We start from the raw sequence: 25,245 nt of genomic DNA on the forward strand, positions 1-25,245 counted from the left end.
CACGCAGCTCTGCCGTCACCACAGAACAGAAGAGGATAAGAAGAATGTGAATTCTTCTTCTTCTGTTCCATGGTGGCGGGAGTAACTTCGTCAGCGGCATCGGAGCTGTGCGCGCATGCGTGCACGCGCACTCTCTCACTCACTCTTCAACGCACTCTCTCACTCACTCTTCAACTCTCGGCAGACAAGGACAAGACTGTGTGATCTCTCGTGAGAGATTTTTCAGACAGAATGCACTGCGGGTTCCAGGTCGATTCCAGGTGATTTTTACGCAGCGTATCCGCCCCGTGGGCACCTAGCCTAAATCTTCAGAACCACGCATTTATAAGACTGAAAGTGAAAATTCTCATTCACATAAATGTAATGTCTACCTGCTGCTTCACACTTCGAATGCATTAAAAGATTGAACATAGCCTAACAAATACTGAATTATGGCTTATTTAGACAAACGTTTAAATCGTCGTTTTTAACGGCCGTCACACGACTGCATGTATTTCTATGGGGCTATTTACACGACCGTTGTTTTAACGGATCGTGTGAAGGCCCCATGAAAAAATAGGACATGTCCTATTTTTGTCCGTATTCACAGAAACCTCTATACACTCAAGTCTAAGGGGATGTGCACACGACCTATTTTCAGATGCAATTCGGGTATTTTACGCCTCGAATTACATCTGAAAAGACGGCTCTAATACGTCTGAAAACATCTGCCCATTGCTTGCAATGGGTCTTACAATGTTCTGTTTAGACGAGGTGTAATTTTACCCGTCGCTGTTAAAATAAACACCCGCGTCAAAGAAGTGCATGTCACTTCTTGGGACGTTTTTGGAGCTTATTTTCAGTGACTCCATTGAAAAACAGTTCCAATTACGTCCGTAATGGACGTCGCGAAAAACGCGAGTATATGCAAAAACGTCTGAAATTCAGGAGCTGTGTTTGCCTGAAAACAGCTCCATAATTTCAGACCTAATTTTCGTTTGCCTGTGAACATACCCTAAGGCCGGATTCACACGAGCGTGTGCATTTTACGCGCGCAAAAAACACGACGTTTTGCGCGCGCAAAAGGTCCATAAAAGCTCCGTGTGTCAGCAGCATATGATGCGTGGCTGCGTGCTTTTCTGTTTTCATTCATAGTCTTGACTACTGTAACGCGCATCACGCGCGGCACATGGAAGTGCGTCTGTGTGCCGTGCGTGGTTTTCACGCACCCATTGATTTCAATGGGTGCATGATGCGCGAAAAACAGGCAAATATAGGACATGTCGTGAGTTTTACGCAGCGGACATACAGTGGAGGAAATAAGTATTTGATCCCTTGCTGATTTTGTAAGTTTGCCTACTGTCAAAGACATGAACAGTCTAGAATTTTTAGGCTAGGTTAATTTTATCAGTGAAAGATAGATTATATATAAAAAAAAAAAAGAAAATCACATTGTCAAAATTATATATATTTATTTGCATTGTGCACAGAGAAATAAGTATTTGATCCCCTACCAACCATTAAGAGTTCAGCCTCCTCCAGACCAGTTACACGCTCCAAATCAACTTGGTGCCTGCATTAAAGACATCTGTCTTACATGGTCACCTGTATAAAAGACTCCTGTCCACAGACTCAATTAATCAGTATGACTCTAACCCCTACAACATGGGCAAGACCAAAGAGCTTTCTAAGGATGTCAGGGACAAGATCATAGACCTGCACAAGGCTGGAATGGGCTACAAAACCATAAGTAAGACGCTGGGTGAGAAGGAGACAACTTGGTGCAATAGTAAGAAAATGGAAGACATACAAAATGACTGTCAATCGACATCGATCTGGGGCTCCATGCAAAATCTCACCTCGTGAGGTATCCTTGATCCTGAGGAAGGTGAGAGCTCAGCCGAAAACTACACGGGGGGAACTTGTTAATGATCTCAAGGCAGCTGGGACCACAGTCACCAAGAAAACCATTGGTAACACATTACGCCATAATGGATTAAAATCCTGCAGTGCCCGCAAGGTCCCCCTGCTCAAGAAGGCACATGTACAGGCCTGTCTGAAGTTTGCAAATGAACATCTGGATGATTCTGAAAGTGATTGGGAGAAGGTGCTGTGGTCAGATGAGACTAAAATTGAGCTCTTTGGCATTAACTCAACTCGCCGTGTTTGGAAGAAGAGAAATGCTGCCTATGACCCAAAGAACACCATACCCACTGTCAAGCATGGAGGTGGAAACATTATGTTTTGGGGGTGTTTCTCTGCTAAGGGCACAGGACTACTTCACCGCATCAATGGGAGAATGGATGGAGCCATGTACCATCAAATCCTGAGTGACAACCTCCTTCCCTCCATCAGGACATTAAAAATGGCTCGTGGCTGGGTCTTCCAGCACGACAATGACCCGAAACATACAGCCAAGGCAACAAAGGAGTGGCTCAAAAAGAAGCACATTAAGGTCATGGAGTGGCCTAGCCAGTCTCCAAACCTTAATCCCATCGAAAACTTATGGAGGGAGCTGAAGATCCGAGTTGCCAAGCGACAGCCTCGAAATCTTAATGATTTACAAATGATCTGCAAAGAGGAGTGGGCCAAAATTCCATCTAATATGTGTGCAAACCTCATCATCAACTACAAAAAACGTCTGACTTCTGTGCTTGCCAACAAGGGTTTTGCCACTAAGTATTAAGTCTTGTTTGCCAAAGGGATCAAATACTTATTTCTCTGTGCACAATGCAAATAAATATATATAATTTTGACAATGTGATTTTCTTTTTTTTTTTATATAATCTATCTGTCTCCAATTTGCATTTCAATAGGGTTAAGGTCAGGGCTCTGTGTGGGCAAGTTAAGTTGTACCCTACCAAACTCACCCAACCATGTCCTTATGGACCATGCCTTGTGGGCACAGTCATGCTGGAACAGAAAAGGGCCTTCCCCAATTTTACACTGACCGGCAGTAATACACTGCAATACAGAAGTATTGCAGTGTATTATAAAAGGGATCAAATAATCGCATAGTATAGTCCCCTAGTGGGACTAAAAAAAGTTTAAAAAAAGTTTAATAAAGTTTATAATAAATAAATCAAAATCCCAATAAAAAAAAATGAAAACCCACTTTATCCCCTTACAAAATGCTTTATTATGAAAAAGCAAAAAAAAAAGTTCAAAAGTTACACATATTTGGTATTGGCGCATCTGTAACGACCCCAACTATAAAGCTATTACATTATTTAACCCACATGGTGAACACTGTAATAAAGAGAAAAAAAAATGCCAATGCCTGAATTGCTGTTTTCTGTTCATCCTGCTTTAAAAATTTTTTTAATAAAAAGTGATCAAAAAGTCATATGTACTCCAAAATGGTACCAATAAAAACTACAAGTCGTCCCGCAAAAACAAGCCCTCATACAGCTGCATCGGCAGAAAAATAAAAAAGTTATGGCTCCTAACATATGGCAACACAAAAACAATTTTTTTTTTAAAAAAAAATGGGTTTTTACTGTGTAAAAGTAATAACACATAAGAAAAGAATATAAATTTGGTATCATCGCAGTCATAACGGCCTGCTGAATAAAGTTATTATGTTATTTATACCACACGGTAAACGGCGTAAATTTAGGAGGCAAAAAAGTGTGGCAAAATTGCTGTTTTTATTCTATTCCCCACCCAAAAAAAGTAAATAAAAATTGATCAATAAATTATATGTACCCCAAAATGGTGCTAATAAAAACACAACTTGTCCCGCAAAAAAACAAGTCAATATCCAGCTATGTCGATGCAAATATAAAAAAGCTATAGCTCTTTGAATGAGACAATGGAAAATTTTAAAAAATAGCTTAGTCATTAAGGGCACATTCACACATGGCGGAATTGCTGTTGAAGTCCGCAGTGGAATTCTGCAGCAGCCGTTTTTTACATTGGTTTCTATACATTTTTAGGAAAGTTAGTTCAGACGTTGCAGAAAATAACTGTGCGGAAATCAGGCTGCGGTACAGAATTTCCTCTCCGCAGCATGCTCATGACGTTGCAGAGAAGCAGCGGAATTTCACTGCAGATTTCAGCCTTTGCAATGCAAAAACTGAAATCTGTGGCAAGTCTGCTGTGATATCTGCAACTTCTGAATTACCTGTCAAAAATGCAAATGTTGGTGCAGATTCGTTGCGTAATTGCCCCAAATCTGTACCAACATTTGCAGCGGAAAAATTCTGCCACGTGTGAATGTGCCCTAAGGGTATGTTTACATGCTTTACAAAAAACAGCTGTAAAATACGGAGCTGTTTTCAAGGGAAAACAGCCTCTGATTTTAAGCATCAAGCTTTTTTTTACGGCCGTTTTTGGAGTTGTTTTTCTATTGATCCAATGAAAAACGGCTCCAAAAATGGCCCAAAAAGTGACATGCAGTTCTTTTTTATGTGGTGTTTGTTTACGCGCTGTTTTTAAAAATGGCCACGTAAGAAAAGCCTTTTTTCCCATTAAAATCAATGGGCAGATGTTTGGAGGCGTTCAGCCCCCGTATTTTCAGCCATTTTTCGGGGCATTTATGGCCCATAAACGGCTGAAAATAGGCCGTGTGAACATACCCTAAGACTAAGCTTCAGGTGAAAAATATTTATAAGATATCTAATATGCTGCATACCATGCCAGGCACGTTAAAGCAGAGAAAAACAGAGCGCAGGACTAAAAAAATGGGAGAACATAGGATGCCATTAAATATTGTAGTGAAAGAGATTTGCAAAAAATAATACCAACATACACCGCGTTCCGAATTATTATACAAATGTTATTTTTCGCTGATTTTCCTAAATAGTCGATACAAATGACAGTCAGTATAATCTTTAAGCCATCAACCGTTGGAGTATAATGCGAATTTTATTGAACAAATCTCCTAATGATAACAGATTTTTTTTTAGAAGTAAAAAACTCAAAACGCACTGTTTCAAATAATTATGCACAACAGAGATCAAAACATTTTAAAGTTTGTAAAGAGAACTAAAATGGTAATTTGTTGCATTTGCAGCATCAGGAGGTCATATTTACAGAAATCAAAAGCTCTTTCAATCAAAAAAAACTTAACATGCCAAGTTACATGTTAACATAGGACCCCTTCCTTGATATCACCTTCACAATTCTGGCATCCATTGAATTTGTGAGTATTTGGACAGTTTCTGCTTGAATATCTTTGCAGGATGTCAGAATAGCCTCCCAGAGCTTCTGTTTTGATGTGAACTGCCTCCCACCCTCATAGATATTTTGCTTGAGGATGCTCCAAAGGTTCTCAATAGGGTTGAGGTCAGGGGAACATGGGGGCCACACCATGAGTTTCTCTCCTTTTATTCCCATAGCAGCCAATGACACAGAGGTATTCTTTGCAGCATGAGATGGTGCATTGTCATGCATGAAGATAATTTTGCTACGGAAGGCATGGTTCTTCTTTTTGTACCACGGAAGAAAGTAGTCAGTCATAAACTCTACGTACTTTGCAGAGGTCATTTTCACACCGTCAGGGACCCTAAAGGGACCTACCAGCTCTCTCCCCATGATTCCAGCCCAAAACATGACTCCGCCACCTCCTTGCTGACGTCGCAGCCTTGTTGGGACATGGTGGCCATTCACCAACCATCCACTACTCCATCCATCTGGACCATCCAGGGTTGTACGGCACTCATCAGTAAACAACACGGTTTGAAAATTAGTCTTCATGTATTTCTGAGCCCACTACAACCGTTTGTGCTTGTGAGCATTGTTTAGGGGTGGCCGAATAATAGCTTTATGCACACTTGCAAACCTCTGGAGGATCCTACACCTTGAGGTTCGCAGGACTCCAGAGGCACCAGCGGCTTCAAATACCTGTTTGCTGCTTTGCAATGGCATTTTAGCAGCTGCTCTCCTAATCCTATTAATTTGTCTGGCAGAAACCTTCCTCATTATGCCTTTATCTGAACGAACCCGTCTGTGCTCTGAATTAGCCACAAATCTTTTCACAGTACGATGATCACGCTTAAGTTTTCTTGAAATATCCAATGTTTTCATACCTTGTCCAAGGTATTGCACTATTTCACGCTTTTCGGCAGCAGAGAGATCCTTTTTCTTTCCCATATTGCTTGAAACCTGTGGCCTGCTTAATAATGTGGAACTTCTTAAGTAGTTTTCCTTTGATTGGGCACACCTGGAAAACTAATTATCACAGGTGTCTGAGATTGATTACAATGATCCAAAGAGCCCTAAGGGTATGTTCACACGGCCAAATTTCAGACGTATACGAGGCGTATTATGCCTCGTTTTACGTCTGAAAATAGGGCTGCAATACGTCGGCAAACATCTGCCCATTCATTTGAATGGGTTTGCCGACGTAGTGTGCAGACGACCTTTAATTTACGAGTCGTCGTTTGACAGCTGTCAAACGACGACCCGTAAATTTACTGCCTCGGCAAAGAAGTGCAGGGCACTTCTTTGCCACGTAATTTGAGCCGTTCTTCATTGAAATCAATGAAGCACGGCTCAAGGTTTACGAGCGTCTCAGACGCCTCGTAAATTACGAGGAGGAGCTTTTACGTGTGAAACGAGGCAGCTGTTAACAGTCTGTCTTTTCACACGTAACTGCCTCTCAGCGTGTGAACATACCCTAAGACACAATACCATCCATGAGTTTCATTGAAAAACTAATAATTAAATGTTTATGACACTTAAATCCAATGTGCATAATAATTTGGAACACGGTGTATGTAACTTTAACCAATCGCTAAAACGAAGCGGCAGAAGCGCTAGTGTGAGTGCTCAGGCGCTTTGTGTCTGTTCGGCTTTTTCTGGAAAGCAATGTATCGGAGTACAAGCTCAATAGAAAGTCTATGAGCCTGTACTCTGATACATCGGCTTTCCGGAAAAAGCCGAACAGAAATGAAGCGGCTGAGCGCTCACACGAGTTCTTCTGCCGCTTCATTTTAGCTATTGGTGGGGGTCTCAGCGCTTGGATCCCCACCAATGAAAACTTCTGACGTCACTATGACTTGTCAGAAGTTTGTCAAACTTTTAGTTACACTTTAATATGGCGCAATCGTAGTCAAGATTGGCCACCACGCATGCGTCTGCAGGCATACTATGGGGCTTTCTAAATTTTGTCCTGCCAGTTATAACAGGTTATATTGCCGGTCCCCTTTGCATTATGGCGCTTTGATAGTCTCTGTGAGACATTGCGCCTGCGCAATGTGGTGAACCGCACTGTGTTTGTATATATACCCTGCTAGGCACGTGATCAATGGGCCCTACGCTACCATTAGAGCGAGGACTTGCGCAGTGAGTCCTATTGGATTCTGAATGATGGAAGGTTGTCATTAACACATGTTTGAATGGTTGGGACTATGTAATAAAACCTAGTGGGTGAGTGACAGCTGCGTATACTTAAAGGAAAGGTGTCATGAAATGTATTTTTTTATTAATTTATGTGTTTTTATGTAATAAAATTGTATATGTACTTTATTTATTTTTTCACATGAAATGTTTTTTTGTATTAACACTTTTTTCATTTACTGGGCACTCCTATTTTTTTTAAAATCTGTGTATGTGTCTTTTAACGACACATACACAGATAGAATACGGCAGCTACAGGGCATAGGTCATAATGAACGGGAGCCATCATTTTAAAAAAAAAGAAAAGAAAAATGAATAAATTGATGAAAACTGGGGCCCCCCATTTTCATAACCAGCCAGATAAAATAAAGCAGCCGCAGCCTAGCATTACCAGGGTGGGAAGGGCCTGCGGCTGCCCCAGTGCTCGACCATCACTACTCTTCCCGATACCCCTGGTGGCGTGGATACCAGGGTAATAATGGGGCATTAGTTGCAGCATTTTTACTGGCTAACACTAAGCCCCGCCTTAGTAATGGATGTCATCAAACAGACAACTGCCATTACTAAGGTGGTGATAAAGTATTAAAAAACAGAGATATAACTCCCTGTTCACACAGAGCTTGCTGACGCTGATTTTTATGCAGAAATCACGTCGGAATAGCGCCATAAAACCCCCGAAATCTTCCCGCATTGATTTCAATGGGAGGCAGAGGCGTTTTTTTCCAGGGTGGCTTTTGACCGCTCATGGGGACAAAAAAAAGCAGCGTTTCCTTTCTTGCAGCTTCCACCTCTGACCTCCCATTAAAATCTTTTCGGAGGCGCTTTTCGTGGCATTTTTGCACATGGTTCTTGCATTAGCTTCAATGGCCGCAGACGAAAACTGCCACAAAAATAGCGGAAAAAAAGTGTAGCCAGTTTAAAATCGTCTTCAAAATTCCTGAAGGAATTCTGAGGCACATTTTTTTTCTGCATTACAAAAACTCTGTGTGAACAGGGTCTAAGGGTGTATTCACAGTGTGTAGTTTTGCTCCTTCTTTCCTGTACGGCCGAAAACCACATCGAATAGCGCATGCGTTTTTACCACATTTTTTCGATGTGGATTTCAGCTGCGTTGGTAAAACCGCGCTGTTGGAATACACCCTAACAAAATATATTGTTTTCAAATAAAAACTCCCCCGCATTAACCATTTTATTTATTTTTAAAAACGTAGATCATCGAAGTAGTCCAGCGTATCTACGACGTAGTCCAAACGGTCGAGCAGAACCTGCAAAATGAAAAAATAAAGTTAGTAATATAAAAAATTTAAATCTTCTCACCTACAGCAACTTCTGTAATCTCCCTGCAACACAATAGAAACTACAGGCCAATGAAAAATAATTAATTTAGGGCATGTTCACACGACGCTCAAAAAAAACACCGTCGTGTAGATGTGTAAAATACAGGCATTTTTTTTCACTTGTTTTTTGACGCATTTTGCATCATTAGGAGTCCCATTGACTATGAGAACATTTGGCGTGCTTTATGTGCCATAGAATTGACAAGACGCTTCTTTTTTTCCACAACACGTTTTTAAACCGCTCACGGTCACAATGCGGCTAACAACCACGCCGGCACCATGTTTGATGCAGTTGTCAAACTGCCTGTTAGGGTATGTGCACACGGTAGCAGGCTTTTACATCTGAAAAGACAGACTGTTTTCAGGAGAAAACAGCTGCCTCATTTCAGACGTAAATGCTCCTCCTCGCATTTTGCGAGGCTTCTCTGACAGCCGTAAATTTTGAGCTGCTCTTCATTGAGTTCAATGAAAAACGGCTCAAATTACGTCTGAAAGAAGTGGCCTGCACTTCTTTTGACTAGGCTGTATTTTTACGTGTCGTCGTTTGACAGCTGTCAAACGACGACGCGTAAATGACAGGTTGTCTGCACAGTACATCGGCAAACCCATTCAAATGAATGGGTAGATGTTTGCCGACGTATTGTAGCCCTATTTTTAAAACGAGGCACAATACGCCTCGTTCACGTCTGAAAATAGGTCGTGTGAACCCAGCCTTAGTGGCCGCACGTTAATGCGGGTAAACCGTCCCTTTATCTGCAAAATCGTGCAGCCATGAATTAATGCACCCTTTCTGGCCGCACGATTTTGCAGGTTACAACTAGTTACCCCTATTCATTCTCTATGGCAGCGCCGGAAAAAGCCGAACACTGCACTCGGCAATCTCCGGCGCTCCCATAGAGAATAAATGGAGCGGCAGTGCGCATGAGCTTGTAACCGAAATACCCCTTAACAAGGTATTTGACAGCCGCGCCTACGTAGTGCCAGCACGGTTGTTGGCTGCATTGCAACCGTGTCAGGGCCGCTCCGTGTGGCCTTACCCTTAGCCTTTTGGTGATTTTCCCTCCCACATTTACAGCAGCTGTAGGTCAGGCTGCTCTTCCTGATTCACCTTGCTGTAATTCTGGGAAGTGCTCCCTCTGGTGGCCAAGATAGGAAACCATGTCAAATTATTATTTAATTTGTAATAGTTTCCACCTTGTGGAAGAAAAAAAAATACAGCAAAAAAAACGTAAAAAATAATAAAAATAAGTAACTTACTTGAAAAAATGTTTTATTTGGCGACACATTCCCTTTAACTATATTTATTATATTTATAAAGTATATGTCTTATTACTGTAGGATTTGATATATTTTTTGATATGTTTTAATTAATGAGATATAATTATTAAAGGGATATTCTCATCTTGATAATCAAACCTAAAACGCTAAAAAATGTATAGTTCTGCACTTTTGCAATTACCTTCCTGTCATAAAATGGTGTATTTCTCCAGATAACGATCGTCCATGAGGCTGTCTTGCGCACCGATTTCTTCTCCCTCCCTTGTAGAGGAAGGCCGTAGCATCATTAACGCACCTGACAGCGCATGTGCATTAGCGGCTGGCCCGGCCACCTCTATCCAGCTGTATTCAAAATAGCAGTCGGCTCCGGGACATGAGCACTAGCCCTGGAGCCTGCTATCCAGTGGCGTAGCATTAGGTGTTGCAGTGGTCACAATTGAGATCAGGCCCCGAAACCAGGGGTTTCCACGGCCCCCCGCACCGCATCAATAAAAAGTTACTATAGTAACTGGGGCCGCGGGCCCCTGCTATTATAGTAACTGACAGTACACTTACCCGCCTGGTTCCGGAGCGCAGCGGAGGTCCTGACGTGACAGCGCTGTGCGACGCGCACAACATCCCGACCCTGGATAGAGTCAGGACCTCCGCTATGGCTGAAGAGGAGGGTAAGAATAATATCCCTGTCTGCTGAAACTGATGGCTCGGGGTCCGACTCCCGGGACCCCGCCAATCAGCTGTTTTGAAGGGGCCGCAGCGCTCGTACGAGAGCTGCTTCCCCTTCATTCCGGTCATTTGCTCACACTGTGAATCCGTGATCTTGCGAGATCACGCTGTGCAGTGAATACAAATGGACATGAATGGAGAGAAGTGTATGACGCTGATTGGTCAGCGTCATACACTCCTCTGTACAACGCCCAGTTTATAAAAAGGTAAAAATGCCCAGTTGTCTATTAGGAAACTAATTAGCATAAATCTAAAATTGTTCATAACTTGCTCAAAATTGATCGTCTTTCAAAGTAAAAAAACTTCTGTAATCTACATTACAGCGCTGATCTCATTATGTAGGAGACAGGGCACTTATAATCTGGTGACAGAGCCTCAGTCTAAACATTTTACATGGAATTCCTTATCTTTAAAAAAATTACTCCCCAAATCTGTTTCTAAGATCTACCAAAACCTGTTGTCAACCCCAGAAATACCTTTTGTATATAGTTAAATGGGAAAAATAATTAAAGAAAAGCTTCCCTAGAGAAATAGTCAACAACATTCTTAAAAATTCCCATTCCTCCTCTTGTTCAACAAGAATACAAGACCTTAATTACAAGATTATTTCAGGCTGGTACAAGACCCCTGAACTGTTAAATAGAATTGATCCTAACTATTCTTCTACTTGCTCGCGATGTAACAAAGAAGTAGGCAACTTCATATTTGGTTTAATTGTGCTCAAGTCCAACCTTTCTGGGCTAAAATCCAGACTATTCTGAGTAAATTATTAAATCTTTGTTAGGGATCTGCCAGGTACTACGTCTAGGTATACTCCTGGGATTAATCAATCCACACCTGAGGCCAGACCTGTTCGACTGACACCCTCTCCCACCAACCAGGGTGGCAGGCTCAGGAGTGGGAGAGCCTATCGCGGCCTGGTCAGTCGGAGTTAGCTCCGCCCCCTGTCCTTTATTACCTGCTGTGTTCTCCTCCTCAGTGCTTGTAATTCTTTTGGATTCCTGGCCCCACTGCTGCTTGCTCCAGCCTGCTTCTGCCGTGCTTCTGCCTTGCTGCTGTTCTGCTTAACCTGCTTTGCTTTGCCTCCGGCTTGCTTCCTCCTCCGTGCTCACTTGGGTATACTCCACCTTATCCTGGTCCTGACTACTCATTCACCGCTCCGTTTCCTCGCGGCGTTCCGTGGGCTACTGCCCCTTCCCTTGCGTGTTCCCTGTTTGTTTTCCCGTGCACTTAGACAGCGTAGGGACCGCCGCCCAGTTGTACCCTGTCGCCTAGGGCGGGTCGTTGCAAGTAGGCAGGGACAGGGCGGTGGGTAGATTAGGGCTCACTTTCCCTTCACCTCCTTCCTGCCATTACATAATTACAAGCCCCTTACCTAGTCTACCATTTCCCCTACGCTGACGCTATCATGGACCCCCTTGAGACCCTGACCCAGCAGATGCAGGGCCTCTCCCTACAGGTCCTGGCCCTGGCCCAGAGGGTCAACCAGGGTGACGCTGCCGTAGTAGTTCACCTCACCTCTAGAACCCGACCTCAAGTTACCTGACCGGTTCTCAGGGGACCGTAAGACGTTTCTCTCCTTCCGGGAGAGTTGCAGACTGTATTTCCACCTTAAACCCCACTCCTCAGGTTCCGAGAACCAGCGGGTGGGTATCATCATATCCCGACTCCAGGAAGGGCCCCAAGAGTGGGCCTTCTCCTTGGCTCCTGACGCCCCTGAACTTTCCTCTGTTGATCGCTTTTTCTCTGCCCTCGGACTCATTTACGACGAGACTGACAGGACTGCTTTAGCCGAGAGTCAGCTGGTGACCTTACGTCAGGGTAGGAGACCGGTTGAGGAGTACTGTTCTGATTTTAGAAAGTGGTGCGTAGCTTCTTGGTGGAACGATCCGGCCCTAAGGTGCCAATTTAGGTTAGGATTATCTGACGCCCTGAAGGATCTGCTGGTTAGCTACCCCTCTTCTGACTCCCTTGACCAGGTTATGGCCCTAGCAGTACGACTTGACCGACGTCTCAGGGAACGTCAGCTTGAACGCTTCAATGTGCTCCCCTCTGACTTTTCTGCGATCCCCCCCGAGGTCCCGTCTCCTCGCCCCTCCACGGAGGACTCGGAGGTACCTATGCAACTCGGGGCCTCCATGTCCCCTCGACAACGTAGGGAGTTTCGTAGAATGAAGGGTCTCTGCTTCTACTGTGGGGACGACAAGCATCTTCTGAACACCTGTCCCAGGCGCAAGAAAAAAAGCCGGAAAACTTCCGCGCCTAAGTGATCATCGGGGAGGTCACTTGGGCGCACAGGTATTTCCCGTTAATGTGAAACGCAATAAAATTTTGCTTCCCTTTCAGGTCTCGTTTGCTGGCCGGTCTGCCACTGGCAGTGCCTTCGTGGATTCTGGCTCATCTGCTAATATCATGTCTGTGGAATTTGCTATGTCTCTAAAAATGCCTTTTATTGATTTAACTTATCCTATCCCTGTAGTAGGTATCGACTCAACTCCCCTTGCTAATGGTTATTTTACTCAGCATACTCCTGTTTTTGAACTCCTGGTTGGCTCCATGCATTTGGAGCAGTGCTCTGTACTGGTGATGCAGGGATTATCGTCTGATCTGGTATTAGGTCTTCCCTGGTTGCAGTTGCATAATCCCACGTTTGATTGGAATACTGGGGATCTCACCAAATGGGGTAATGAATGTCTTATGTCATGTCTTTCTGTTAACTCTATTTCTCCCCGGGAGGAGGTAAACACGCTTCCTGAGTTTGTTCAGGACTTCGCCGATGTGTTTTCTAAGGAGGCCTCCGAGGTGTTGCCCCCCCATAGAGATTACGATTGCGCCATCGATTTGGTGCCTGGTGCCAAGCTTCCTAAGGGTAGGATATTTAATCTTTCATGTTCTGAACGTGAAGCTATGAGGGTGTATATCCAAGAATGCCTGGCCAAGGGTTTCATTCGCCCCTCGACTTCTCCTGTAGGTGCTGGCTTCTTCTTTGTGGGGAAGAAGGATGGTGGTCTTAGGCCGTGCATTGATTATCGTAACCTGAATAAGGTCACCGTAAGGAACCAGTACCCACTTCCTTTGATTCCGGATCTTTTTAATCAGGTTCAGGGAGCCCAATGGTTTTCTAAGTTCGATCTACGGGGGGCATATAACCTTATCCGCATCAAAGAGGGGGATGAGTGGAAAACTGCGTTCAACACACCCGAGGGTCATTTCGAATACCTGGTCATGCCCTTTGGGTTGTGTAATGCCCCTGCTGTCTTCCAGAATTTTATTAATGAAATCCTGAGAGATTACCTGGGTAATTTTCTTGTTGTGTACCTTGATGACATACTGGTGTTTTCCAAGGACTGGTCCTCCCACGTGGAGCATGTCAGGAAGGTGCTCCAGGTCCTTCGGGAGAATAATCTGTTTGCTAAGACTGAAAAATGTGTCTTTGGGGTACAGGAGATAAAATTTTTAGGGCAAATCCTCACTCCTCATGAATTCCGCATGGACCCTGCCAAGGTTCAGGCTGTGGCGGAATGGGTCCAACCTGCCTCCCTTAAGGCGTTACAGTGTTTTTTAGGGTTCGCCAACTATTACAGGAGATTTATTGCCAACTTCTCGGTCGTCGCTAAGCCTCTTACGGACCTTACTCGCAAGGGTGCTGATGTCCTCCATTGGCACCCTGAGGCCGTCCAGGCCTTTGAGACCCTCAAGAAGTGCTTTATCTCGGCCCCGTGCTGATTCAGCCCAACCAAGAGGAGCCATTTATTGTGGAGGTTGACGCATCCGAGGTGGGAGTGGGGGCCGTCTTGTCCCAGGGTACCAGCTCCCTCACCCATCTCCGCCCCTGTGCTTACTTTTGCAGCAAAATGCAATGTGGTTGCTTTACCACATGCAATGCTGCAATTTTGGGGAATAGCTCCATCTAGTGACCAGCAATGGGAAATATTATAAATTAGAATCTAATTTATAATATTTCCTGACTCGTGAAAAAAATAAAAAAAATTTGAACAATGTTTAATCACCTACACACTAAATGTTTAATTAAAAATAAAAAAACATGTTTTGCTGGCAACACATTCCCTTTAAAGCAGTTTTCCCATCTTAGACATTTATGGCATATCTACAGGAAATGCAAAAAAATGTCTGATAAATGCGGGTCCCAGCTCTGGGACCTGCATCTATATCAAGAAATGGCCACAGAATCCAGGCGGAGACCAGTGGAGAGAGGGTCGCGCGTGCACGCGCGCATCCCTCTCCATTCTGCTCAATGGGAGTTATGGAAACAGCCGAACAAGAGCTGGTCGGCTGTTTCCATAACAACCACACAACGGAATAGAGAGAGTTGCGTGACCCTCTCTCCACTGGTCGCTGCCTGGATTCTGCAGCCAGTTCTTGATATAGGTGCAGGTCCCAGAGTTGGGACCCAAATCTATCAGACATTTTTGGCATTTCCTGTGGATATGCCATAAATGCCTAAGATGGAAAAACTCCTTTAATACAATACGGTGAAATCCAATGACTCACCGGTGATGTCTTCTCAGATTGGAATCGCTCACTTTTCCTTTTCTTCTTCTTCATCCAGCCCAGACTGCCCTGATGCCTTCTTCTGACTACAAATCACCTCTGCAGATTTTGCAATAGAAACATTTTTGGCTTCTTGCTTTTCTAACACCTCCTCACCCTCTACAAAAACCTCACTATTTATAGTGGCCCAGATGGAAATAATGCCCTCTCGGTGCCACACACTATAATAATAGTACCCCACTTTAGGCCCCACACAGTAATAGTGCCACACACAGCTCCATGTAGATAGTGCCACACATAGCCCCCTGTAAATAGTGCCACACACAGCCTCCTGTAGATAGTGCCACACACAGCCCCTTCTGGTAGATAGTACCACACACAGCCCCCTCTGGTAGATAGTGCCACACACAGCCAGCCCCCTCTGGTAGATAGTTCCAGACACAGCCCCCTCTGATAGATAGTGCCACACATAGCTCCCTCTGGTAGATAGTGCCACACACAGCCCCCTCTTGTAGATAGTGCCACACTGCCCCCACTGTAGATAGTGCCACACAGCCCCCCACTGTAGATAATGCCACACCGCCCCCACTGTAGATAGTGCCACATGGCCCCACTGTAGACAGTGCCACACAGCCCCCACTATAAAGAGTGCCACACAGGCCCCCTTGTAGACAGTGCCACTCAGTCCTCCCTTGTACATAGTACCACACAGCTCACCATTGTACATAGTGCTACCCAGCTCCCACTGTAGATAGTGGCACACAGCCCCCACTGTAGATAGTGCCACACAGCCCCCACTGTAGACAGCGCCCCACAGCACACCACTGTAGACAATGCCACACAGCCCCCACTGTAGACAGTGCCACACAACCCCCCCTGTAGACAGTGCCACTCAGTCCCCCCTTGTATATAGTACCACACAGCCCCCCTTGTACATAGTGCTACACAACCCCCACTGTATATAGTGCCACACAGCCCCCTACTGTAGAAAGTGCCTCACAGCCTCCCCTGTAGACAGTGCCACACAGTCCCCTCTTGTACATAGCGCTACACAGCCCCCCCGTACATAGTGCTACACAGCGCCTACTGTAGACAGTGCCACACAGCCCCCTACTGTAAACAGTGCCACACAACCCCCACTGTAGACAGTGCCACACAGTCCCCCTTGTAGACAGTGCCACACAGTCCCCCCTTGTACATAGTACCACACATCCCCCTGTAGACAGTGCCACACAGTACCCTCTTGTACATAGTGCTACACAGCTCCCCTTGTACATAGTGCTACACAGCCTCCCACTGTAGACAGTGCAACACTGCCCCCCACTGTAAACACAAAACCGCCACTGTAGACAGTGCCACACAGTGCCACACAGTCCCCCTTGTAGACAGTGCCACTCAGTCCCCCCTTGTACATAGTACCACACAGCCCTCTTGTACATAGTGCTACACAGCCCCGCACTATATATAGTGCCACACAGCCCCATACTGTAGAAAGTGCCACACAACCCCCCTGTAGACAGTGCCACACAGTCCCTTCTTGTACATAGTGCTACACAGCCACTCCTTGTACATAGCGCAACACAGCCCCCCACTGTAGACAGCGACACACAGCCCCCCTGTACATAGTGCCACACAGTCCCCCTTGTACATAGTGCTACACAGCTCCCCTTGTACATAGTGCACACAATCCCCCACTTTATATAGTGCCACAGAGCCCCGCAAACACAAAAAAATTCTACTTCCCTAGCCCCGTTCCCGCTACGGACGGAGCTGCTCGGGACACCGAGACAGGATCCTTGCATAAGCCAGCATGATGTAGTGACGTCATCACTCCGTCCTGAACTGGGATTCTTCCCAGCGCCTTATAGGCTGCAGGCCTAAATTAGCGTGCAGCCTATAGTATTCAGTTGTATTTGCGTCCTGACGCCACCGGGAGTGAGGGGTCCCGTGTCACCCGGACCATAAATATTATGGGCCGGGTGGCCCTGCCTACAAGAGTAAACAGCGGGGTAGGGAGACAATGTTTCTCTGCTCCGCTGTCGGATAAAAGCAGCTCGCTGCCTATTCTCACCAGAGGATCCTCCGGCCCTCCGGTAGGCCAGTCTGACGCTGAGTTTACGGTTCTGCTTTAGACAACCATGACAACCAGAGCATGAATAGCAGACGAAGAGCTCCATAAGTCTTGAACAGGAATTAGCACTGACTGAGACTTGCGCAATGCTTTGTCCCCCTACACCCCAAATGTTACAGCTGCTCAGTAATTACCATTTTGAACGTTTAGATTGCAGCTTGAACAGAACTTAGAATAGTAAAAAGCAAAGCTAAGGTCTTATTTTTCCCTTTGCTATTGACAGTAAACTCTTGCTGAATATGGTTTCTGGAGCAGGAAAGTCGAGTACAGCTTTAGGTTACCCATAGTTGGTACATTTCCAGAAGTTACATTATACTTCAGCTTAGTTTATGACTCCATTTATGCAAGTTTTTAGCTTCCTGCTTCATTTGTTAAATTTCACTTCCTCATCTACCGCTCATGAACCACAAGCTTTTGGTGTTTTCCTCTGTTGCACGCACGCTCTCCCTCAGACTGTCTTCGTCTCAGATACAAGACTGGAGTTCTATTTCAAGGTACCTTAATATTTTTCTTACTTGCTTTTCTTAGAGCTTTCTTCTGAAGTCTTCTCTTCTAATCAATACTATTTCTACAGATTCATTACGCGGTGTGGGAATGTTCACACATACAAAAAGAAATGGCTGAAAATTACAGAGCTGTTTTCAAGGGAAAACAGCCTCTGATTTCAAGGCATTGTTGAAGCTGAAAATTAAGCTTCTTAATTTGAAGCATCTATTGAGGCTTTTTTTTAGGCCTTTTTTTTTAGGCTTTTTCATATTGTCAATGGAAAATCATTACCACAAACACCTCAAGAAGTCACTTGCTACTTCATTTTACGAGGCGTTTCTTTTCATTCAGCAGCGGAAAAATACACCTCATGTGAACAGCACAGTGTATTTCCCATTGAATTCAAGGGGAAGCTGTTTGTAGGCGTTTTGCTAGTGTTTTTCCATATGTATATGTGAACATATGTGTGAACATACACTTAGGCCGGATTCACACGAGCACGTGCGTTTTGCGCGTGCAAAAAACGCTGCGTTTTGCGCAAGCAAAAGGTCCGTGTGTCATCAGCATATGGTGCACGGCTGCGTGATTTTCGCGCAGCCGGCATCATGATGACACTCTGTTTTTATGTTTACAAACAGAAAAGCACGTGGTGCTTTTCTGTTTTCATTCATAGTTTTTACTACTGTAGCGCGCATCACGCGCGGCACCCGGAAGTGCTTCCGTGTGCCGAGTGCGATTTGCACACACCCATTGACTTCAATGGGTGCGTGCAGAGCGAAACACGGGCAAATATAGGACATGTCATGAGTTTCACGCAGCGCACATACGCTGCGTGAAATTCACTGACAGTCTGAACGGCCCCATTCAACATTAGGAAGAAAAAATAGGGCGATTCTCACCAGGTGAGCAGTTCAACATTATTTTTTGTTCATCCAAACCCACTATGGTTCCATGCTATGGAGCGCCATTTTTTTCTCTTTTAATCCTCTTCTTTTTTTTTTTACCTTATCAACTATGTGACTGCTGTATGTAACTATGTCACTTTTCATAAATGTGTACCATTGTTTTTACTCTTCATGCTGTCCCTTTAAATCTTGAAATGTCTAAACCTCACTGCATACATTATTTTCACACTGTATAGGTTCTTATAGCAGAACATAATGTTGTGCTCTAAAATAAACCGGAAGGAAATGTGTCATCACAGGACTATTTTAAATGTTATGAAAAATCAACTATAGATGGAACTTTGTATTCATCTTATTAGAGATGCCTGCTTAGACTACACTGGCATTGATTCTCTTTGGTTTAGGCTGGGTTCACACGAGCACATTAACGTCCGTAATGGACGGACGTATTTCGGCCGGAAGTCCCGGACCGAACTCAGTGCAGGGAGCCGGGCTCCTAGCATCGTAGTTATGTACGACGCTAGGAGTCCCTGCCTCTCCGTGGAACTACTGTCCCGTACTGAAAACATGATTACAGTACGGGACAGTTGTGCTGCAGAGAGGCAGGGACTCCTAGCATCGTACATAACTATGATGCTAGGAGCCCGGCTCCCTGCATTGAGTTCGGTCCGGGACTTCCGGCCGAAATACGTCCATCCATTACGGACGTTAATGTGCTCGTGTGAACCCAGCCTTAGGGGAGATTCACACGAGCGTTGCGTTTTTGCGCGCGCAAACAACGCAGCGTTTTGCGAGCGCAAAAACCATTTGACAGCTGCGTGTGTCATGCGTGTCTGATGCGCGGCTGCGTGATTTTCGCGCAGCCGGCATCAGAGATGAGGCTTGTCGACGCCCGTCACTGTCCAAGGTGCTGAAAGAGCTAACTCTTTCAGCACCTTCGACAGTGAATGCCGAACACAACAGCGAAAAACCTGTAAAAAAAAAAGATAAAGTTCCTACTTACCGAGAACTTCCCGGCCGTTGCCTTGGTGACGCGTCCTTGGTGACGCGTCCTTGGTGACGCGCCTCTCTTGACATCGGGCCCCACCTCCCTGGATGACGCGGCAGTCCAAGTGACCGCTGCAGCCTGTGATTGGCTGCAGCCTGTGCTTGGCCTGTGATTGGCTGGAGCTGTCACTTGAACTGAAGTGTCATCCCGGGAGGTCGGACTGCAGGAAGGAGACAGGAGTAATCGGTAAGTTAGAACTTCGGTTTTTTTTACAGGTTCATGTATTTTGGGATCGCAAGTCACTGTCCATGGTGCTGAAACAGTTTAACTCTTTCAGCACCATGCACAGTGAATCTCTCCCGACGTCGCGTACCGATAATTTTTTTGCCGGGATCGGCCAAAACGAGTTTGGCCGAACCCGGTGAAGTTCGGTACGCTTGTCCGGCTTCGCTCATCGCAAAGACACTCCGTTTGGATGTTCGGAAACAGAAAAGCACGTGGTGCTTTTCGGTTTTCATTCATCCTTTTCACTGCTGTTGCGCGAATCACGCTCGTCCCACGGAAGTGCTTCCGTGTGGTGCGCGTGATTTTCACGCACCCATTGACTTCAATGGGTGCGTGATGCGCGAAATACGCAGAGTTATTGAACCTGTCGCGCTTTTTGCGCAGCAGACAAACGCTGCGCAAAAAGCACGGACTGTCTGTACTGCCCCATAGACTTGTATTGGTCCATGCGTGCCGCGTGAAAACCACGCGGCCCGCACGGACCGAATACACGCTCGTGTGAATCCTCCCTTACTGTTCTGAAGAAAACCTTCTCTTTAAAACAAAAGGATTTTGATATGGGGTAGATCCACCTGCTTGTACATCATCAATTTACAGTGACACCTGCTTGAGGAGACCACCCACATTTGCATTGAAAAATAGTTTTCTAGAGCGGTGGTCCTCTTAAATAAGATTGCCAGTATGCATAGAATGTGATGGAACTAAAAATCTGTCACAGAAAATCTGATCTGGGTGGTCTTCTCAAAAAGGTGGTCTTTTGGAGAGTTTTCACTGTATCTAGATTGTAAGCAGCGCCGCACCGTCCACCGTTTATAGGATGCAGATACAATTACATGCATAAGCCCTGGCAGGGCAAGCTGCGCAATGACGTCATCTTGCCGCTTGTGTCATTAAAAGGTGCTGAATAGCAGGGCAAGGCATTCTGCGCCTTTCAATGACACAAGCGCTTCCGTCGTTGAATGGCAAGGCAAAACACCCTTTCAACAACGCAAGCGACACGAGGACGTCATTGCGCCGCTTGCATCGTTGAAAGGAGCTGAATGGCCCTGCCATTCAGCGCCTTTTAATGACGCGAGCGGCGCAATTACTTCATTGCGCTGTTTGCGTCATTCAGCCCCAGTAGACCTGCTCAGAAGAGAGCAGGCCTGCATTGCAAAAGGACGGTGTGAGAAATGGATCAGGTGAGTATGTAAAGTTTTTTTTTTTCTGTTAAAAGTGTGAGTGGCTCTATCTACAGGGGGCTATATTTGAGGCTCTATCTACAGGGGCGGCTATATGTGTGGCTCCATCTATGGAGGGGCTATATGTGGGTCTTTATCTACAGGGGCTATATGAGTGGCTCTATCTAAAGCAGGGGGATATAGGTGGGGCACTACCTACAGGGGTGCTATATATGTGGGGCACTATCTACAGGGGGCTATATGACAGGGCACTGTCTACAGGAGGCTATATGTGGGACACTAACTACAGGGGGCTATATGCGGGGCACTTATCTACAGGGGGCTCTATGGGGGCAACTATCTACAGGGGGCTCTATCTGGGGCACTATTTACAGGGACTCTATGGGGGCACTATTTACAGGGGGCTCTATGGGGGTCACTATCTACAGGGGGCTCTATTGTGGGCACTATCTACAGGCGGCACTGTGTATGTATGTTTGTGGAACACACTGTATGGTGCTGTTATAATCAGGGACACAGTGTATGGCGCTATTGTAATTAGAGGTGCAGTATATTATATTTAGGGGTGTAGTGTGTGGCACCATTAGAATTTTATCTTCATTTATAGGTGCAGAAATGTTTGAAAAGTAAGAAGCTAAAGACATCTGAGCAGCAAACGGCAGAAATGGGCCATGGCCAGGAGAAGACATCATGAGGTCTGGACCGGATAGAGAAATAAAGAGAAAAATAACAACTAGAATCTGAGAAGATGTCATCTGTGAGTCACTCAATGTAAATGTTTATTCTGCCTCTAATCAGTACTGTAGTCAGTCTGTCTGTAGTCAGTCTGTCAGCGGCAAAGACATAATGGGTGGTATGATTGAATAAATTTTTTTGTGAAACAGCAACTCCGAGCATATCCCCTGTACGCCGTACAAACCTATACGGCAGGGGTTGCACTAAATTTGCAAATTATCTCTGTACTGAGTTGTATTTCTGCTGGTGCTGTATTTATGTACTGAGCTTGGTTCTGGTGCTGTATTTATGTACTGATCTTGATTCTGGTGCTGTATTTATGTACTGATCTTTGTTCTGGTGCTGTATTTATGTACTGAGCTTGGTTCTGTTGCTGTATTTATGTACTGAGCTTGGTTCTTGTGCTGTATATATGTATTGAGCTTGGTTCTGGTGCTGTAGTTCTATATTGAGCTTGGTTCTGATGCTGTATTTATGTACTGAGCTTGGTTCTGAAGCTGTAATTATATAGGATATATATATAATAACAAAATTGCAGGGCAGATGGATTTTTTTTAAATTCATTGTATATTTAGTCAGGTAGTTTTAACCCCTTGAATTGCCACCATGCGGTAATACATTACTTGACAATATTTCCAAACGTTCCTTTGTATGTTTTTTTCAGATGCAGCAAAATCTATAAAATCAACTTTTAAAACAGGAAACGCTGTGTGGTAATGACTGGCAGGAGCGCTACTCTATAAAACATCCTTCCCAGGGCCCCTATACCAAGTACAATACCTTTATACATAAATAAGACACAAAACAACTGTACTGTGAGTAAAGTGGGGGTAGGCCACAGCTTTATTAAATAAATAAATACCTATGGAGAGCCTTGCCTGTTGCTATTTGTGTATCTAGCCACTTAGCATGCCCCGCCACTGCAGCCGCGGTGGACATGTCCTTGTTGATCTGTCAGGTGACGACTATGATTCCCTCTTGACTGGAAATGGTACAAGGTCCTACCATACGCCAACCAAAGCATACCAAACATAGTACAATTACAGATGGCAAAACAAATTGAAAATTACACAAATAAAGGGAGGAAGGGTGGGGAGCGTCTATACAAGGGGCTGTGAAAAGGTCCAAAGAGGCAGGAACAAGAGCATAGCAAAACTTTATAACAACTTAAGCAACACCCACCAGGAGTGTGCAACCAATATAATTAATGCAATGGGAGGGGAAGAAAGGGGAGGGGGTCCTCTCCCCTAGCAGCCTAACCCCCGCACTGCCAGTCAACAGCTTAATTGGCATATGCAGCCAAGGAGCAGGGCATACTCATTAAAGGGTCATGGGGCGGTGCCGCTATCCTGAAGAGTCACGTAGTCCTGCCTCCAAACCCAACTTTTCCATGCTTGAGTGACATCCCCCTGGCTGTTATACATAACTACCCATCTCCTCCAACTTTCTCGAATGCGCCATTGCCTTGTACTCCTTGGACCGGCACTGTGCAGCGAGGTGTACTCTGCCCAGCTTCATCATGGCACCACGCATTCCAGGGGAGTACAAGGAGTTGGAGGAGGCTGCTAATGATGTAGAATAGCCAAGGGGATGTCAATCAAGATCTAGGGTGCGCCATTTCAATTTTCATCTCAAGGAGCAGAAAAGCTAGAATGTGCCCAGATTGTAATCTTATATGGAGCAGACTCTCTCTAACTTTTTAATATTGTGTTTTTATTAAACATTTAGCCTACTCTCCACAGTACCACAGCAGATAATAGAGCTGTATACGTATATATGCATAATAATATTAATAATAATAATTAATAAATGGAATAACACTTTCACACTATATACTGTGCATCTGGGTTTACACGTGTGTTTCTTTGGATTTTGGATTTAAATCTGGAATAAAAAGGACGTGCAAGCAGCACTTCTTAGGGAGAGCCCTGTCCATGAGTGGTTTTTCTCCAATAACAAATGTCTTTTTTTCTGCTGTTTATGTAGGTTGTCCTTTGTGCAGATCTGATATATGGCTCAGCTATCCATCCCTTGAACCCTATGAATATGTATTTATGTCCTGGCTAAACAATGTTATGCGTAAAGCACCATGGAAGATAATGGAGCTGCAGAAGTCAATGGGTGCGTGACAATCACGCGCAGCACACGGAAGCACTTCCGTGTGACGCGCGTGATTCGCGCAACAGCAGTAAAAAATATGAATGAAAACAGAAAAGCACCACGTGCCCTACAAAGATACAGAGTGTCTTAATGATGGCGGCTGCGCGAAAATCACGCAGCCACGTATCATACGCGGCTGACACGCGCAGCTGTTACGTACCTTTTGCGCGCACAATACGCCGTGATTTTTGCACGCGCAAAACACACACGCTCGTGTAAATCCGGCCTTACACTGCAGTTTTTTTCCGCAGCGCAGGTATGAGATTTTCTAAATCTCATCCACTTTGCTACTACTGTAAATGCTGTCGAATTCCCGCACAGAATTCTGTTATGGAATTGCAGCAGCATTTACGCAATGCCAGAGCCCGGCCTTAGGCTGGATTCCCACAGTGCAGATTTGCTGTAGATTTTGCATGCGTTTTTTTAGCCAAAACCAGAATTAAATCCAGGAGAGCAGACGTATAAGGCCTTTCTTTATAGCTTTCTTCTGTTTAGGTTTCGTTTCTGGTTTTGGCTAAAATTGAAACCGTTAAAATCGCAGTTTTTTCGTCAACTTAGCTCTTAAATTTTTTTTTATAAATAGCAATCAAGAACTTATATGTACCAAAAAATGGTACTGATCAAAACTACAGCTCGTCCCGCAAAAAATAAGCCATCACACTGCTCAATCGATGAAAAAAAAAAAAGTTATGGCTGCCAGAATGTGGTAAAAAAAAAAAAATGTTAACAAAAAGTTTTTTTCTTTAAAATAGTAAAATAGAAAAAAAAACCTCTATAAATGTAGTATTACTGTAATCGTATTGAGCCACAGAATAAAGTTATATTGTATTTTCTACCGCATGGTGAAAGCCGTAAAAACGAAACCGAAAAAACAATCGAGGAATTTCAGTTTTTTCCAATTTCAACCGCAAATAATTTTTTTTCAGTTTCCCAATACACTACGAATATAAACTATAACTCCTCCCGCAAAAAACAAGCCCTCACACTACTCTTTTGATTGAAAAATAAAAAATGTAAGGCTCTTGGAAGGCGGGGAGTTAAAAACGAAAATCAAAAATCAAAAAATGGCTGTCCTAAAGGTGTTAAAGCAAAAACATCTTAAATTATAAGATATCGATTTGTTGGGCATGAACCCAGACTGATGATTGTGTATGATTGTTGTAATAACTTTCGAACACTTCTTTATAACAAATATATAAAT

The 25,245-nt window shown here is 44.6% G+C and overlaps 1 protein-coding gene across 4 annotated transcripts in view; it reads left to right on the forward strand.

Moving 5' to 3' along the window:
* SIPA1 (signal-induced proliferation-associated 1) overlaps positions 1 to 25,245 on the forward strand; it is a 92,465-nt gene that overhangs the window by 9,969 nt on the left and 57,251 nt on the right. The gene's annotated exons all lie outside the window — the stretch shown is intronic.

Source organism: Rhinoderma darwinii, chromosome 9, assembly GCF_050947455.1.
Source record: "Rhinoderma darwinii isolate aRhiDar2 chromosome 9, aRhiDar2.hap1, whole genome shotgun sequence".
Lineage (NCBI taxonomy): Eukaryota > Metazoa > Chordata > Amphibia > Anura > Rhinodermatidae > Rhinoderma > Rhinoderma darwinii.